Source organism: Sphaeramia orbicularis, chromosome 19 (assembly GCF_902148855.1).
Source record: "Sphaeramia orbicularis chromosome 19, fSphaOr1.1, whole genome shotgun sequence".
In the NCBI taxonomy this organism is placed as follows: Eukaryota; Metazoa; Chordata; class Actinopteri; order Kurtiformes; family Apogonidae; genus Sphaeramia; species Sphaeramia orbicularis.
This window is the reverse complement of record NC_043975.1, coordinates 17,461,278-17,477,007: the sequence shown is the minus strand read 5'-3', so window position 1 is coordinate 17,477,007 and position 15,730 is coordinate 17,461,278.

Genomic DNA, 15,730 nt, shown 5'->3' with positions numbered 1-15,730 from the left:
AAACTTATATTTTTGGGTAGGTAATTATGTATATTTTCAGGAAAATGTATTTTGAAATGATAAAAAATGTTTATGTGCGTGAGTGTTTGGAAAGTGACAAAGTTTTGTGCCGTCATTCTGGGTTCATTTTATAAACTTTGATAAATAAACTAAATTTATTCCAAATACATTGATATTTGGCTATTATATTATTTATGTCATATTCTAAACACACAGTACTCACTTTTCCATTGGACAGCTGCGCAAAACTTTACCGATATTTACTAAATGTCGAAAAACGTCGTTTTTTCCATTAAATCACAAATGCGATGATTTGTTTATTTATTAACGCGAGATGACACGAGAAGTCATTCCATAAACACGGCAATGAATGTAAACATGGTGTTGATTTCCAGATATATTCATTATTATTATATATTACCCCTCTATCTCGTTCTAAATTCAAAAATGATCGGGTTTGCTGGTGTGTCCACACATACCACGACATGTTTCTTCTTCTTCTTTGCTTGTTGTAACGTCCGTCGACATCAGTTTTTTTAATTCACCTGACTCTAGTTGCGAAAAAGATCTTTACATTGCAGTTTTGCGTGATATACCATTTGCCCGAAACACCACCTCTTCCTAGCGCAAAAACTTTTAATAAAAAAATTAGACTTTTGGCGAAATTGTCGTTTTTTCATTGGGTAAATTTTTATGCAGAAGTTATATTTGCGCAATTTTAGGGTCAATGGAAAAGCGACTAGTGTTTAAAATGAATAAATGCACATATCTATGCAAGATGCATTTGAATATAATGTTAATATTATAAATATTGTAAAAAAAAAAAAAAATCTATATGATATTGATAATTGAAATTAAAAAAAATGTTTAATTTGATATTTACTTTTGTTGTCGATCCATGACGCTGCCCTTTTTTTTTTTTTTTTTTAACTCTTACTATTTACACTTAACAAAAATGTAAATGCCCTACTTTTGTTTTTGCTCCCATTTTTCATGAGCTGAACTCAAAGGTCTAAAACTTTTTCTATGTACACAAAAGGCCTATTTCTCTCAAATATTGTTCATAAATTTGTCTAAATCTGTGTTAGTGAGCACTTCTCCTTTGTCCTTTGCTGAGATAATCCATCCACCTCACAGGTGTGGCATATCAAGATGCTGATTAGACAGCAGGATTATTGCACAGGTGTGCTGGCCACAATAAAAGGCCACTCTAAAATGTGCAGTTTTACTGTATTGGGTGGTCCAGGGGGGTCAGAAAACCAGTCAGTATTTGGTGTGACCACCATTTTCCTCGCACAGTCTTCTTCATGAATTCTCTGAAACAGCTTTGGAGATGGCTTATGGTAGAGAAATGAACATTCAGTTCACAGGCAAAAGCTCTGGTGGAGATTCCTGAAGTCAGCATGCCAATTGTATATTCCCTCAAAACTTGTGACATTTGTGGTATTGTGCTGTGTGATAAAACTGCACATTTTAGAGTGGCTTTTATTGTGGCCAGCCTAAGGCACACCTGTGCAAAAATCATGCTGTCTAATCAGCATCTTGATATGCCACACCTGTGAGGTGGATGGATTATCTCAGCAAAGAAGAAGTGTTCACTAACACAAATTTAGACAGATTTGTGAACAATATTTGAGAGAAATAAACCTTGTGTGTACACAGAAAAAGTTTCAGATCTTTGAGTTCAGCTCATGAAAAATGGGAGCAAAAACAAAAGTGGGGCATTTATATTTTTGTTCAGTGTAGGTATGATAAAATATTTTTTTCCTCAAACCAATTATTAGGAATTAAAATAGAGGGTTTAAGGTATACACTGAATACATTTTAGGATGAAAATGTCATAGGAATATCACTTTTGAGAACATTGTAGCTCTTGCAAAAAATAGACTTAAATTTTTTGTCCATCCATGACGCAGGAGTTTTTGATATTTTTCATTTAAAAATATTTGAAACTATATTTTGCCCTTTGAGTATGTTTAAGATGGCATTTAGAGATGCCTTCTCTTAAACACTGTAGAGAGTTTTAAAAAACATCTCAAAACACTCCTGTTCAAGCCGGCTTTTTAATTTCCCCACTGACTCAGGGCTGCTACAAACTGATTGCACTTTATGTATTTATCATATTTTAACGGTATTTTAATTGTGTTTTATTGTGTTTTACTGGTATTTTAATTGTTTTTTATTTGTACAGTTTATTTGTACTTCGCACTTTAAAGCACTTTGTGACTCTGTCTACGAAAAGTGCTCTATAAATAAAATTTACTTACTAACTTACTTACATTTAGACCTTCCCAGTTATGTGTAATATTTGTCTTAAACTTGTCTGGTTCAAAAGTTATGAATCAAAAAGTAGTGGGCTTTTCATCCGTGACACCCTTGACCTCGCCCACTTATATCTTTAAAACATCCATAATTCCATGCATGAATAAATTAGTTTAATATAAGTTCAAGTAAGACTTTATTATAATATCACTTCCAACAATAACTGAAGTGCCCATTGCTGCAGAAGCGGACAGTAGTTGCTTTATTCATCTCTAGAAACTTCCCACTAGAGAGCTTCTTTTGATGAGACAACATCTGCCTTCACACTGTAGAACTATGCATTTCATTTGTGTTTGACTTGGAAAAAAAAAGAAAAGAAACTCCACACTGTAAAGCGGAGTAGCAGTATCAAACCATGTGCCTGACAGAAAAGTTCGACTTGATGCTGACGCCTGGAGGCAAAGCACGCCATGTTTAATTGGAAGTGGAGCTTGTTACGTCCTCTGAAGCTGAACATGATGAAATCTTGTTTTCAGAAAGATCAATGTAGAGAGGATCTATATGGCTTCCCTTAATCAAACCTCGATAATTCGCCAGAGTAACGTATTTACAATTGGGAACCAGAAACAACACAGATTTGACTGTGTGGGTAAAAATGACTTTGAAGCCAATCAGCATCTCAGTTCCAGTCAAAATCCGGTATGAAAAACTATTCTTTTTTGTATTTGTTTGAATTCTACTGTGGAAATTATGCTTTAAAGCCACCGAGCCCCTGTGGGTGTGTGGAGAATGACTTGTGCTGGTTCAAACACAGAGCTCGGTGAAGGCAGCGTCAAAAAAAAGCATTCAAATTCCCATCACAAAAGAAGTCGTGTCCTTGTGCTTCTACTGTAATGAACACCATGCCTCCACGCAGCTCCGAGCTGCTGGGGTTTCTTCAAGTTGCAGATTCTCTTTTAACTTAACTAAACTTTTCCACAGACTCTCTGCCCCAGAAAGGTGGACTGTCAGTTTGTTTAGTGTACGCCAACAAAACACAGCTGTTAACATTACAGCCCTTTCATTAACACTTTCAGACTGTCTGTTTTACAAATATTAACCCTCAAACACCCAAACAGACCAAAGCATCTACTGAAATGATATGTTTTATCATTTATGAACTCCTAATCCTATCAATACATGTAAACAATTCAGATAAAACCCCATTTTCCAGCGTCTCACCACCATCAGATGTGTCTTATTTGGGCATTCAGAGACTCCGTAGTGAACATAGAATCAGAATGAGAACACTTTATTAGTCCCAGAGGGAAATTATTGGCTGTTACAGTTGCTCCATTCAAGTATAATAAGAGTAGCAGGAAAGAAAGGATCAATACAACAAAAAAGAATATATATACACATATATAAAGCTCTAAATATACAAACATACAAATATAGCTCTGAAAATCATCATGATTAATCTGATTAAAAATTTTAACGTGATTAACCCATGTGCAGAAAAATCAGAATGACTCTGAATGTCTCATTTGGGGCAGTTTGTCCAAGTAAAGTAACAATTGCACATGCGCAAATGGACAGTTGATCCGATAGTGACAGGCAGCAGAACCAACCCATAAAGAGGGAAATTACCAAAACAGCACGTTAGCCCTCTGGATGGAAATATGAGGACAAAACCCCCAAGATGGAACAGTTGTTTCAAGTTGTTTTGTTGAAACTGTTGAAGGTGTTTAATAAACACGTTAAGTCCATATTTAGTCCCTTTTTTCTTGACTCTGTTTGGTCATGCAAAATGAAAAACAATTAATATATATTAAAAATGAATGATATTACATATATATATATATATATATATATATATATATATATATATATATATACAGGGTGGGGAAGCAAAATTTACAATGAACATTTAGTTGTTTTTTCTCAGCAGGCACTACGTCAATTGTTTTGAAACCAAACATATATTGATGTCATAATCATACCTAACACTATTATCCATACCTTTTCAGAAACTTTTGCCCATATGAGTAATCAGGAAAGCAAACGTCAAAGAGTGTGTGATTTGCTGAATGCACTCGTCACACCAAAGGAGATTTCAAAAATAGTTGGAGTGTCCATAAAGACTGTTTATAATGGAAAGAAGAGAATGACTATGAGCAAAACTATTACGAGAAAGTCTGGAAGATACTATTAAGAAGAATGGGAGAAGTTGTCACCCGAATGTTTGAGGAACACTTGCGCAAGTTTCAGGAAACGTGTGAAGGCAGTTATTGAGAAAGAAGGAGGACACATAGAATAAAAAATTTTTCTATTATGTATATTTTCTTGTGGCAAATAAATTCTCATGACTTTCAATAAACTAATTGGTCATACACTGTCTTTCAATCCCTGCCTCAAAACATTGTAAATTTTGCTTCCCCACCCTGTATGTGTGTATATATATATATATATAAACCATCAAAAGTAATCAAAAACAATGTTTATGCAATCAAGTACTAACTCCTGAGTGTATCATGTGACTAAAACAGACAGAAAAGAAAACATGGAATGCCCAAAAGCACTGTTTTTGGCAGTATAATGCCATATATATTAATGTAAGAACTGAAGTGATTTGGGTTATTATCAAGAAAACCACAGAAAATGGCTAGATATCAGCTCTGAAATTAAACTCTTATGAGCTATTTTTGTTGTTATCATTATATTTGTCCAAACAAATGTACCTTTAGTTGTACCAGGCATTAAAATGACATAATTAGCATAAATAAATGTGCAAAAATGTTAGCATGCGATTAAAAAATATGTAAAATAAATATGTAACCAGTAAAATCCATACAATTTGACAAATAACAGCAGTTGCAGATGCTTGTTTTAGTTGTGAAATCACTTCCAAGAAACATCCTCATGTACAAATGGATCAGTTACCGAGCAGGATGCCTACTTATGGATTATAACATCTGAGCTGTTTTTTTTTTTTTTATACGCTATATCAAAATATATGGATCAGTTTGGACGTTTATAGAGCACTGTAGCACCAAAGCATCTTTTTAATGTCTCTATATAAAATGCAAGCGCATGTGCTTATAAAAAGTTTGTTTTTTAGACTGTTTTGTGCTGTGAGCCTGTTATTTGTTGCCCTGTTCATGAGTTAACAGCTGTCACAGTTGCCTACATAATAACAGGCTGTACGCTGACTTCTGTGCAAAGAACTGGGACTGCTTTAACCCTTGAAGACCTAAACATCCACCGGCGACCCCAAGCATCTACTGATCTAAAGCGTTTCATAACTTTTGAACCATTACTTGTATCAGTGCATTGAAATAATATTTGTAAAATGCAGTTTCTCAGCTTTTAACCATCCTTAAATATCACCCATTTGGACGTTCAGAGGTGAACATGGAAACAGTCAATTGTTCAGTTAATGATATATTTGTTGAAAAAGTCACTTTTCTGTTTAAATATAATAACTTTTTAATTTACTCTGAGCTTTTATGAACATCTACCTAATCAGTAAATTAAATATAAACTAAATATCTTACATGGGGGCTCAGTGTGACAGAAACACCCAGTGGAATGATCTCTATGGTTTAGTAAATTCAGTGAAGTCAGAGTAACTCCTGTTTTTATACATGCAGCCAAACAAGACATTTTAAATTAGTTTGCTTATGTTAATGCATGACTAGGTCCCAGCATGAAAGAAACTCCAGCACACTTTCAACACGTAAACAAGCAGAATATAACTAAGTTTAACGGTCTGCTTTGATGTTGTTGACACCTTCCAGAGAAGACAGGAGCAGCCAGTATTGAAGTGAAGTGCAGCAAAAATATAGAGCCAGTTAAAGCCAGGTCCAGAGCTCTGATGTTTTTACGGAATTCTTTGAAACAGTTTATATAGAACAAACCATATGCAGGTTAAAGAGAAACATGGGCTCAACAGCACCACAAATGTAACCCTCAACTTATAATCTGTCTGGTCTAAACAGTGTAACTAACCTGCCTAAGTAAAGAAATACCAATAAACATAATTAATCAGAACCACAAACCCACCCCCTCCCCTCCCTCAAACCCACTTAGGCCAGTCCAACAGTTGCATGGCGTCCTCATGTGTACCCTCCATGTGAACACGTCCCCAAGAAGACGACCTCAGCACATACTAACAGTTGAGATCATTTATGAGCATTTCGAAGGCAGTGGGCTTTTTTTCACTTTATTGAAGGGTTATCATGTTATCTCATCACATATGAAGTTTTTATTCTTTTGTTTGAGTTTTCAATAAAATATATTCAGTTTTAACCCTGTTAATTATTATAATGTACATTACATATCATATGTTACTATCACTTCAAAATCCCAAAAAAAATTGATGTACTCTATTGGTCAAATGTTTTAGAACACCCCACTTTTTCCAGTTTTGTATTGAAATTCAAGCAGTTCAAGTCCAATGAACAGCTTGAAATGGAACAAAGGTAAGCGGTGAACTGCCAGAGGTAAAAAAAAAAAAAAAAGGTAAGGTTAAACAAAACTGAAAAATAATATACATTTCAGAATTATTCAAAAAGGCGAACAAGAAATGGGTTAACAACTTAAAATCGTTCTGCAGCAATGGAGGTTGATCAAGCCTTGAAAGTTGGTGCTACCAATTCCTACAGGTGTTCCAACATTTCTGAATTCCTTCCACCCCCCTCTGTCTGCATAAAAGTAGTGTTGGAACACACTTTGGTACCATACCAGTCTTCAGTAGTCCACTGGTGGTGTTTCTTGGCCCAGGCAAGCCTCTTTTTCTTATTCTGAAGTCTCAGCAATGGCTTTCTTGCTGCAACTCGACCCATCAAACCTGCAACTGGAAGTCTTCTCTTCACAGTTGAAACTGAGACTTGCTTACTACAACCACTATTGAGCTGTGCTTGAAGCTGTTGTCCTGTGAGTTGCCTATCACTCCAGCTGTTGACTGTCATAAACTTGTCTTCTGACTCTGTTGTGGCTTTGGGTCTGCCAGACCTCTTCCTGTCAGTATTTCCCCCAGTTTCTGAGGGCCTTTGGATGATGAAGGAAACTGGACTTACTGACACCTTGACTTTCTTGGACATTTCTGTGTAGGACAGACCTACATTTTTAAGTATTATGATGGTCTGTCTTTCTTCTATCGTTAATTTCCTTTTCCTCGCCATTTTTATAGTAACACACTACTTTCTACAGTACAATACTGTTCAGATAATGCTCACAACCGTATGGTACTAAAGTGTGGTCCAACACTACTTTTATGCAGACAGAGGGGGATGTAAATAATTCACAAACGTTGGGACACCTGTAGGAATTGGCAGCACCAACTTTTGAGGCTTGACCAACCTCCATTGCTGCAGAACTGCTTTAAGTTGTTAACCCATTTCTTATTTGCCTTTTTGTGTAATTCTGAAATGTACATTATTTTCAGTTTTGTTTAACCTTACCTGTTTTTGTTTGGTTTTTTTTACCTCTGGCAGTTCACCGCTTACCTTTGTACCATTTCAAGCTGTTCATCCGACTTGAACTGCTTGAATTTCAATTGGGGTGTTCTAAAACTTTTGACCGGTAGTGTATATGACACTAACAAAATTTTCTAGATGTATATTGACATAGAAACTTTGTATTTTTATATTTGATTTTCACTAAAATATATTCAGTTTTAACTATGTTAATTGTTGTAATATTCATTACATATCACGTTACTTTCACTTCAAATTCCACATTATACATTGATGCATATGACACTAACAAAATTTTCATTTTCATTTATATGTAGATTTATGGTAATATGTACAGATCAGTCCCCCCCCCCCCGCCCCCGATCACCACCAAAATTTTTGAGTTATCTTGCTAACAAACAAATAAATAAACAAACAAACAAATCACACTGAAAAACATAACCTTCACCGTCCTTGGCAGAGGTAATAAATAGAGGTGATCAAGACAATATAGCAATTGTCAGGTACACTAATAAACAAAATAAATTCAGTATATATTGCTCAAAAAGGAGAGGTAAGAAGAAAACGTATTAAATCCCACCCCCACCTCTCATTTATACAACATAATGCTTTACTTTTGTTTTCTTAATGATAAAATTCTCTAGATGTATATTGACATATGAACTCTTATTTTTAGATTTGATTTTTTTAAATATATTCAATCACACAGTCGACTAAATTCACAACAAACATAGTATGACTGTATTAACAACTGAAAGGTATATTTGATGTACAATGTGACACAAACATTTCGTGACAACATGCTAATTTTTCAATGACGAGAAGAGAAAACACTGCCTCTGAAATGCTCACAAATGATCATGACTTTTATGAAGAGAAATTTGTTTCTTTATTCATCAATCAAAAAAAATGGATTTGCAATTAAAAAGAATAGATTTGCAACCAAAAAAAGAGATTTGAGCGCAAAAGATAGTAAGTGGCAATCAAAAACAAAGATAATTTTGTTTTGCTTATAAATCAGTCCTCAGTCCGCCATGGCACCTGGCACCGAGCTGTGGTCCAGGTGTCCTGTCGAGCCACCTTACACCCGCTGTCTCTCAACTCCTCCCTGTAACTCACTCACTCGTTCCATACTCTGCTCAGGCTGTGAATGTACAGGCTGTAACCGACGATATTTAGTTTAATTCATTACTCATGGGACACATCTAAATTTCAAAGAACAGCAGACTATCAACTGACCTCCCAGTAACAGAACACAACGGAGAAGTGGGTTTAAGGTGGAAGCTGTAGCTGGCACTGGAGCCAGGACAAACCCACCAATAGAAACTCTTCTCTCATCCATCAGTGTAGGCCACGCCCATTAAGTGCAGTTAAAGTCGCAAGCAAAACTTTTGAAGTTGCAAACAAAGAGGAGTGATTTTCAATAGAAACTTTTGAAGCCTCAAGCAAAAGTTTTTAACTCACAAGCAATGAGGACTGATTTATAAGCAAAATGATCTTTTTTTTATTGCAGTTACTGTCTTTTGCTCTCAAATCTCTTTTTTGGTTGCAAATCTATTCTTTTTAATTGCAAATCCATTCTTTTTGATTGATGAATAAAGACACAAATTTCTCTCCATAGACTTTTACTATGGGTCGTGGACCTCAGAGACACCAGGGTCAATCGGGTGCAAAAGTAAATTGAGGTGCAAAAGTTTCACCTTAGTGAGGGGGATACTAACCAGAACCTTCACAATAACTTTGCATCTTTTCACATTGCAGGAAGGCCTTCGCTCTGCAGACTCCTGAACAGCACAGGTCAGCGGTGACACTGGGATAAATGTGAGTGCAACGCCATCAAAGGTAGGAAAAGTTCCAAGAAGCTGTCTTTGTGTCTAGACAGGCTTCATTTATTTGTCAGTATGCACTCACATGCTGAGCATTGCATTTAATTGGTCTCCTGTTGGAATATGCAAAGCCTCTCGTCTGCTAATCAGATCAATGCAAACTGCTCTAAGCATCTGTGGTGGCCATGTCAGACACGAATGCCTTTGAGTGCTGGAAATACGACCATATGTTGATATTGATCTGATGTTCTGAAATCAGAAAGGGACTTTTAACACTAATCACTGTTGGATACTGTTGTGAGCTTCACCCTGAACCTACGTTTTAGGACATTTCTGCTTCATTGCCCAGTATATACACTCAAGGAAAGAAGAAACACACCATTTTCATTTTCTCGATTTTTTTCAGCAATATGACAGTTATTGCAAAATTGCGAACTACAATGAATTCAGTACTATTCTGAGTCAAAATGAAATGATTGTTTTCCTGGTTTCCGGTTGATTGATTCTGATTAACAATAAGAACTGTATTTTTGTATTCCTCACCCATGTCTGCTCATGAGTGAAACTCAGAGATGAATTGGACCTCTCCTCAATTGTGCACAACCATTCCCTATAAAAAAAACACCAAAATGGAGCAAAAACACATTTGTACACAATGCCATGACTACTGCAACCGGAGAGAGATCGGGCCATTGGCATGCTTCAAACTGGCCCAACTCGCTCTAGAAAAGGCAACACAACAGGATCCAGGATTTCGTCCCAGTAACGGACAGCATTGAGGTTTCCCTCAATGAAAATCTACTCAGTGCGTTGATATGTGGATATGCCATCCCAAACCTTGACACTTTGGCCACCCCACCTGGTGATTTGGCGCACACAAGGTTTGGCGTACCGCTCATGACGTCTCCTGTACACTCGGTCTCTGCCATCCGCCCTGAAGCACTGGAACTTTTTCTCGTCACTGAAAACGACTTGGGACCATCTCTGCAAAGTCCAGCGACGATGTGCATTGAACCATTGGACTCGAGTGCGACGATGTTGTGGAGTCAGCACTGAACCAACATATGGGCGATATGGTCTGATATCATCAGCTCGTAGGCGATCACGATTCACGAATGGTTCGAGTAGACACTAGCCTGTGGTGTGTCCCAGTGGTCTCGGCTACAGTTCTTGTTGCCGGCCGAAACCTGTCACGGAGATGTGGCAGCCGATTGGCACGATCCTGTGCAGCGGTTGTAACACGCGGTCGACCAGATCTGGGACAGTCGTCGGAGGAGCCGGTGGTGTGGTAACGCTCAGCAAGGCCTACAACGTTAGAGTGGTGGACTCCAAACACCCTGGCTACAGCCCATCTGCTCCATCCAGCTTGAAGCATGCCAATGGTCCGATCTCTCTCCGGTTGCAGTAGTCGTGGCATTGTGTACAAATGTGTTTTTGCTCCATTTTGGTGTTTTTTTTTAAAGGGAATGGTTGTGCACAATTGAGGAGAGGTCCAGTTCATCTCTGAGTTTCACTCTTTCTATTGTAATATCTAGAACAGGGGTGTCAAACTCATTTTGGTTCAGGGGCCATATTTAGCCCAATTTGATCTCAAGCGGGCCAGACCAGTAAAATAATGACTTAAGAACCTATATATAATGACAAATCCAAGTTTTTCCTTTTTGTTTTAGAACAAAAAAACCCCAATTATATTAGGAAAATATTTTGATTTTATAAAAAAGATTTGAATAACCTGAAAAAACAGAAATTTCATTTGAAAAATTAGTGCAATTTTAACAATATTATGCCTCAACTTTTTATTTATACATGTACATTACACACAATGTTACATAAACATTTGGTAACAGGCAGAATATTGTTAAAATTTTGGAGTTTGGAACTAAAATTTGAACAATTACTACAATATTACATCTCTTATTAACATAACTGTAGATCACAGAGAATCCATAAACGCACAAAACATTTAGTAACAGGCAGAATATTGGTAAAATTGCACATTTCGGGTTGTTCATCTCTGTTTTTATTTATGAATTTATTTGCATTTTATTGTGAAAGAATAGCTTTGTAAATGTAAATATTTTCACAGTGCAATGTCATTTTTTCACTTACATTTTTTCCGCATAATTTTTCACAAAGAAAATTTGTAGTTGTCATTATTTATGGGTTATTGTGTTGTTATTTTGACTTAAGATCACATTGGTCTGTATGTGGAACCTGAACCAAAAGATTTTGACAACCTGGACTGTTCAGGCTAATTTTTGCACTTTCATCCTGTGGGCTGGAATGGAACCTTTGGCGCGCCAGATTTGGCCCCCGGGCCACATGTTTGACACCTGTCATCTAGAACATTATTATAGCTGTTTATTTTCTTTACTGTAGTTATGTCTGTAGTTCCCTAGTATTGTTACTTGAATAGAATCCATATTACAGCTTTTTTTTTTTTTTTAAATTCCAGTATTGTTTGGGGACAAGTGGTAAGAAATTAATTACATCTCTAAACTGTTTGGATGTTTAAGGATTTGATTTATCTTTGCAGATTTGGACGATCCAAAGTTTGGAGCCATGACTCATGAATAAATTGGTCCAAGCTGTTATTATTAAGCCAGAACAACAGTATGTGTGTCTGGGCGTGTGTGTTGAGAGGTAGTGGGGATTTATCATCTGAGGAAAACAGTGACTCTGAATGCCTCAGCTGCTTAAGCGATCCCTAAGGTCTCCTTGCTCACTGGCACCACAGAGCATGGTAATAATCCACTTAGATGTGGAGCCATGAAAACAATCAATCATTTCTACACAAAACTGATCGACTGGACAAACTCAGGAGTTATGAAGGCTCTGGGCACTGGATTGCTGAGGTTTTATTAATGTGTCTAAATGTGTTAAAAAAATAATAATAATAAATTTGCTCAAATCATTTGCATATCTAATAGCAGACATAGAAGATGACAGACTGTAGGTAATCTTCACAAACATGTTATTAAAGACACATAAAAACATCTCTATTTGAAATCTGTCATTACCTTAAATCAGAGGTGTCCAACTCATGTTAGTTCAGGGGCCACATTATCTGGAGTGGGCCAGACCAGCAAAAATAATAACAGTGAAAAAAATAAAATTACATTATGAAAGTGTTTACATCTACAAAGTTTCCTTAAAAATGTGAATAAAGTAAACAACCTGAAATTTCTTAATTTCTTATTTTTACATCACGTCTCAGTTTATCATTCATACACCTGCATTACAACTTACAGATCACAGTGGATCTACAAATACACAAAATATTTAGTAACAGGTACAATATTGGTAAAACTCTGCTTAGTTCTCATAATAATAATAATAATAATAATAATAATAATAATAATAATAATAATAATAATAATAATAATAATAATACTTTTTATTTATAGGCACCTCTCTTGGCACTCAAAGACACAGTACAGTTAACAAGGAGAGTATAAAACAAGCAATAAAACATTATTATTATTATTATTATTATTATTATTATTATTATTATTATTGCTTTTCTTAGATGTCCAATTATTCATATTTGTTTGGGATATTCACATTTTGCATGAAAGTATAGTTTGTAAATGTCAGCATCTCTATGTAATTTTAATTTTTGCACTAAAACAAAGAGAAAAAATTGGAGTTGTCATTATTTATAGGTAATTATAATGGTATTTTACTGGTTTGATCCACTTTAGATCATATTGGTTTGTATGTGGAACCTGAACTTAAAAGATTTTACCACCATTGATTGTTAATATCTTCAGTGTAATTTTTGCATTTCACAAATTCATCCTGTGGGCCAGATTGGACCCACTGGTGAGCTGGTTTTGGTCCGCAGGCCACATATTTGACACCTGTGCTTTAAATAATTACATTAAAAAAATATAGTCAACTGACACCCTTGTATAACCTACATTTCTATCTAAATATCATAATTCAATTGGCATTTAAAGGAACAGTGTGTGAAAAATAATATATAGTGATGAAGCTGTAAAGTAAAATGAATGAATTAATACGTCTCTCCAGGTGTTTTACTAATACTTAAAGGTTAACTGTGTATACTGTATATGTGAACTAATGCTATGCAATGTGTGGGTGTAGCTTTAATTTTGAAAATGTTGCTAATTTTATGAATGCTGGTACTTTATATCTTACCCTGGGACAACAGTTGGAAAAATAGCTTTTTTGCTACTACTGGCACATTTAAAGAAATGTTCATTAATGTGTACTGTCCCTGCTAAACAAACAAACAAATAAAATAAATAAATAAATACCCTGTATATCATCCTTCCCTATAGTTATTGTGAAGAACCTTAAAATTTAAACCCTCTCTACCCCCATAAAACCCCCTCTTTATGTATATGTAGAGCAAGGGTGTCAAACTCATTTTCTTTCGGGGGCCACATTCAGCCCAATTTGATCTCCAGTGGGCCAGACCAGTAAAATAATAGCATAATAGCCTAGAAATAATGACAACTCCAAATTTTTTACATGAAAAAAATAACACTGAATTATAAAAACATTTACATTTTACGAACAATCCAAACAAAAACAAAAAAAAAGATGTGACTAACCTGAAAAAATAGAAATTTCTGAAGAAAAATAAGAAGAAATAATAATAAGAAAAATTTGATCAATATTATTCCTCAACTTATGATTTATACATGTGTATTACAGATCAGATCTACCAAGATACAAAACAGACAGAATATTGCTAAAATTGCACTTATTTTTCTTTAGACATTCCAGGTTGTTCATATTTGTTCAGCTTATTGACGTTTTATTATTAAAGGATATCCGAATTTAATGTTCTTTGCAATAAATCAAAGAGAAAAAATTGGTGTTGCCATTATTTATAGGCATGATGTTATATTAACCCATTCATGCATGAATTATGAGAACCTTAATCTTTTTGTTGCTTTTTTTTTCCTGAGTGTTTTTATTCCTCTTTAGACATGAAAAAAACTGCCAATGTGATTGAAAAATTTTTTAGGAACCTATTTTTCCATGGAGTTCCAAAAATGTCTACTCAGCTTAACCTCATGCGTTTAATTTTTGAAGCAAAGAAACATGTATTTACTGATATATTGTGTGAAAACTATGAAATATAAACATTTTTAATGGTGCCAATCTGCTGTTTTGTCACATTTTAACATACTCTAATACTAGTCATTACTCACTTCATGGAGATATTATGCAAAATAATAATAATGATAATAAAAAAAAAACCAAAAAAACACTTTTAATTGCAGTTTAATAACAATAACAAGCAATTGATTTACACTCAAACATGTTACTGCAGATCAGGTTTATCTAGAACAGCAAAGTTACAGTAATGGTATGAATGTCAGTGTTTGGGATGATGCATTAGTGTCCATTGTTTTGGCTGATATGGAACTAAAACAACAAAATGCATGAATATACAAGAGAACAGCTGGAGAATAACTGTCCACTGTAGTGACCACTATGCATGAAAGGGTTAAACCACGAAGAAAATGTGGACTCTTTATTTTTAGGTTATTATGCTGTTATTTTTGAGTTCAACGCCCTTGACTGTTAATATCTTCTGCACTTTGCAAAATTATCTCGCGGGCCAGATTGGAACCTTTGGCAGGACGGTTTTGGCCCCCTGGCCACATGTTTGACACCTGTGATGTAGAGCTTCAGTTTTTCCTACTTTAATTTTCTTACTTTTTTTTTTTTTATTATATCTTGTATTTATAATTTACTAGAGAGACAACATCTACTGGGAAATAATTCCTTGTATGTGTTTGATGATTACACTGGGTTACAAAAAAATGTTTTTTACAAGTTGTCTACGTTTTTTCAACTGAATTAGGACCATTTTGCACCGCTAAATCCAAAAATGACATCTGTTTTTCTCAATCAGGTCAAGTTTTTTTGCTAATTTGATTTTGAAAAATTGGATCTTCTCATAAAATATAATAATTAATTCCAAAATAAGACTGGTAAGCACACTTTCTGAAACTTGTGACTTGATTCCTGTTAGGTACAATGGTGTATTCACCACAGATGTAGCAGAATACATCAGGCTTATTTTTGCAAGATCTTCTAGTCGAAGCCATTTCATTCACCTGTAATATTAAAACAAACATTAATCATAAATTGGCAAAAGTAAAATCTTCAGAACTTGTTTATTGCAAGAAATATGAA